Genomic DNA, 4,659 nt, shown 5'->3' with positions numbered 1-4,659 from the left:
ACCTCCACATTTATACAAAGTTAGTTTTGAGACAGCTGAAGATAGAGCCCCTCAGGATGGGGAGGGGCTCCAATACAACCCCCCACCCTCCAGGGGGGGCTGAAAACCCCCAGAGTGAACTCTCTCCACTCCCTTTCCCCCTCCCATTCTGAAAACTGTGACAGACTGGGAGCTCCACAGACACAAGTTACAAAAGACACTACATTTTAAAATGTCTTTATCTGATACCTCATGCAATGAGGGGTCAGATTTTCACTTGATCAGCCATTTTTTAAGATGCCTGTGGCCATGCACTCGTGTTTGGTCATAGCTATAAACTGCTTTCTGTGGCCAGATTGGGCAAAAATTGTCACTTCTGTCTGCACCAGTTTAATTCGACCAGTGCAGGTTTGTGTGGTGACAAAAAACTTATCTGTCAAGGCGATTTATTCAAATGCTGATAATTTCTATCAAGAATTGATGTAGTGTGTTGTACATAGGTATAATATAAAGGTATCTGCTGTTCTCCCAGTTCTAAATAGTTACTCATGTCAGTAAATAGTTTCTTAATTGCCTGAGGGGGTGCTCAGTGTTGTGAATAAATAACTTCATAATCTGGCTCTCAGTTGATGTCATAAGATAAGTCTCATGTATGATTGTAACACAAACTTAATTTATTGACCCTGAGATAGTGCAGAGTCACTTGGAAGGACTGGGTGCATTTAAGTCAGCAGGCCCGGATGAGCTCCATCCGAGGGTACAGAAGGCACTGGCTGATGTCATTGCAGAGCCACTGGCAAGAATATTTGAGCGCTTGTGCTGCACAGACCAGGTCCCGGAGGACTGGAAAAGTGCTAATGTGGTCCCTATTTTCAAGAAGGGGAGGAAGGAGGATCCAAGCAACTACAGGCCAGTCAGTCTCACCTCCATCCTTGGTAAAGTCTTTAAAAAGATTATTAAGGCTCATATATGTGAGAGCCCAGTAGGAAAAAAGCTGAGGGGAAACAAGCATGGGTTCGTAGCAGGTAGATCGTTCCTGACTAATCTAGTCTCTTTTTATGACCAGGCTACAAAACACCTGGACACAGGAGTAGGGGTAGATATAGTTTACTTAGACTTCAGGAAGGCCTTCAATACAGTATCCCACCCCATACTGGTGAACAAATTAAGAGGCTGTGACTTGGATGATTATGCAGCCCAGTGGGTGGCAAATTGGCTAGAGGTCGTACCTAGAGAGTGGTGGTGGACAGGTCGGTATCGACCTGGAAGGACGTGGGCAGTGGGATCCCGCAGGGCTTGTTCCTTGGACTGATACTCTTCAGTGTCTTCATCAGTGACTTGGACGAGAGAGTGAAGTGTACTCTGTCCAAGTTTGCGGATGATACAAAACTGTGGAGAGAAGTGGACACACTGGAGGGCAGGGAACAACTACAGGCAGACCTGGACATGTGGGACAAATGGGCAGAAAACAATAGAATGCTGTTTAACAAGGAGAAATGCGAAGTGCTGCACCTAGGAAGGAAAAATGTCCAGCACACCTGCTGCCTAGGAAATGACCTGCTCAGCAGCATGGAAGCAGAAAGGGATCTTGGAGTCCTAGTGGACTCCAAGATGAACATGACTTGTCAGTGTGACAAAGTCGTCAGCAAAACTAACTGCACTTTATCATGCATCAGCAGATGCATGACAAGCAGAACCAAGGAGGTGATACTTCCCCTCTATCGGGCACTGGTCAGACTGCAGTTGGAATACTGCGTCCAGTTTTGGGCGCCACACTTCAAGAGGGGTGTGGATAACCTGGAGAGGGTGCAGAGAAGGGCCACTCATATGGTTAAGGGCTTGCAGGCCAAGCCCTACAAGGAAAGACTAGGGCACCTGGACCTCTTCAGCCTCTGCAAGAGAAGTTTGAGAGGCGACCTTATGGCTGCCTATAAATTCATCGTGGGGGCGCAGAAGGGAATTGGTGAGGCTCTACTCACCAAGGCACCCCTGGGGGTTACAAGAAATAATGGCCATAAGCTAGCAGAGAGCAGATTTAGACTGGACATTAGGAAGAACTTCTTCATAGTTAGAGTGGCCAAAATCTGGAATGGGCTCCCAAGGGAGGTGGTGCTCTCCCCTACCCTGGGGGTCTTCAAGAGGAGGTTAGATAGGCATCTGGCTGGGGTCATCTGAACCCAGCACACTTTCCTGCGTATGCAGGGGGTTGGACTCAATGATCTATTGAGGTCCCTTCCAACCCTAACATCTATGAATCTATTAAAGATAGAACAGGTTGGAGTGTTGTTATAGCTGTGATGGTCCAGGAAATATATGATAAGCAAGGATTTTTGTGATTTATTTTACTGAACCAGCTTTATAGTTGGTAGAGTTGTTGGACTAGCTTTCAGGTTTCCTTAGGAATTTTCCTCAGAAAGGGCAGTTAGTGCCTACAAGCTTGTCTAACAATGATCCCATCTATACAGATGGTTCAGTAAAAGATCTATAACAAAAAACCCTTGCCTCTTATTAAACTAGTGTGCTATTTAATATGTAACAGCCTTCAACATTTTTGCTTTCACTAATAGCCTTATAAATATTTAATGCAGTATTACTCTGGAAAAAAAATTGTACTCTTAACTCTGACAACTACCAAGAAGAAAAATAGTGTAGTGTTTTCTGGATCTTTCACGATTCAAAATATTTTTAAAAATCACGTCCAAATTGATTTTTAACTTGGAGAGATCTTGAATGATAAAACAGAGTGATTAGCAGCTTATTAGCAGTTTGGATAAAATGGGCTTCTCAACCAGCATCTTTGTATCCAGTAGCTAAATCAGAATAATTAAAGTTTAAAGAGACTCTCAATAAAATAAGAAATTTAAGCAAATGAAAAAGTATTTTTCTCCTTTGTTTTTTTTTAATAAACTTGACATCTGCTGAATTAGCTGATTGTGTTCAGTTGGCTTATACAGAGTTGTATATTATTTGAAGATCCGTAAGTGAATCTCAGCTGGGATGCCATGAGCTCCTTTAAAGAGTTTCATGAGGTGCATGGAGATTAACCCAGGCTCAAACTAGTCCCTGCCTGGCCACTCCCCTGTCCCCACTGCCTGGAACCCCTGCAAAGAGGCGAGCACTACAATAAATCAATTCATTTTTTAAATGTGGTGCTGTTCAACTCGCAAAAGTTGAGTTTGTGCCATGAATTTATAAAGGTTGAGAGAGACTGTTCTCCAATGAGTTGTTTGTGTGGGTTTTTTAACTACTCCTGTTTAAAACAGGAATTTAAAGCAGGACCAGGTTTAAAGCAGGGAGCAATATGGCTAGAATGGACTGGATTCTCTTCTTTTAAATAGGGGCACAAGATAGTCCTTTTGGTTAAGGCACAAGGTGGACTTGGATTTGGGAGATCTGGGTTCAGTTCTTGACTGCTGCAGACCTTCCTTGTTGGCCCTGGCTAATGCACTGAGACCATGTCTGTTCTCACTCTGTCACTAGCGGCCTCAAACGACTAGTACTTTTCCTGCTCTTAGGCTGCTCCCAAGGCCTTTACACGACGTAACTGCAGGGCTTGGGAGTGCCCTAAGCAAGTAGGCCAGATTTATTTCCTCCTCAGGAAGAAAGTATTGCAATTAGCACTATTAAGACCAATGGCCATATGAATGGACTTCTGCGTGACTTCAGGAGAGCTGCATACAGGCTCCAAAGGCTGTCTACCTGCCTGCTTTTCTCAGTGTACAGTTAAGACCTTCAGTGGTTTATGCTATAGTTTGGATTGCATTCAGAATATAGTTGCAGAACTTGGAGAACTGTGATAGAAGTTCATAATTCATTTTGAGTTTCATCTCTTTTTAAATTAGATTTTTAATTTTATAGTTAGTGGAATACAATATAATCACTTTGCTCCACATTAAATGCCTAATATCCCACAAAAGTAGTCTTTAATTCCTGTATAAGGTAGGCAACTAAAGAATGCATTGTAACCTTATTATGTGGTCTTAAAATAAGTTGTGTGCCTCAACACAGCTTAACTGTTATGTTCTATTTACACCCTCTTTCCTAAACACAGATAATGATGAGGTCACTGCTAAGCCTATCACACTGACCTTACTGTCTCATTGCTTTTCTTGTTTTCCATCTATTTATAGCTATTCATCCAGCCTGTCTTCTAAGTGCTTTTTTGTTCTGCCTTTTTTCAGTGTTTAGCAGAAAGGGATTCTAGTCCTTGACTAGGGTTCTTAGTTGCTATTGCAATATACCTTACTTACCTGACTCCAAAATGAGCTTTTTTCCCCCCTTTAACATGGGGGGAGGGGGAAAATACTTGTCTTGCAATCAAATACAAGGTGGTGTGGAGTAGGCAGCTGCTTCAGCTCCAGCCCCAACTGCAGGTCAGGGCCTGCTTCTTCTCTACCACCTCGGCACCCGCTGCATCTCCTTGCTTTCCTCCATCCCTTTCCTGCACTGCTTCTGCCCTGCCCCTCCATGGCCTCAGAACTCAGCCCCTTCCCTCTGCCACTCCCCCTTCTTTCCCTCCCCACCTTACCCTTGCTGACAGGCTCCGTTTCTAGTGCCACCACGGGCACAAAGCACAGCCCCAGCCCAGCTCTGGAGCAGTGTTGCTGGCTTTGCACTGCTATTACAGGGCCAAGCGGGGGCTGTGCTCCATGTCCTAGGCTGGAGTGGAAATGAAGCCTA

The sequence above is a fragment of the Alligator sinensis genome, unplaced genomic scaffold, assembly GCF_000455745.1.
Source record: "Alligator sinensis unplaced genomic scaffold, ASM45574v1 scaffold896_1, whole genome shotgun sequence".
Taxonomy (NCBI): Eukaryota; Metazoa; Chordata; order Crocodylia; family Alligatoridae; genus Alligator; species Alligator sinensis.
Note: the sequence above shows the minus strand (reverse complement) of the source record.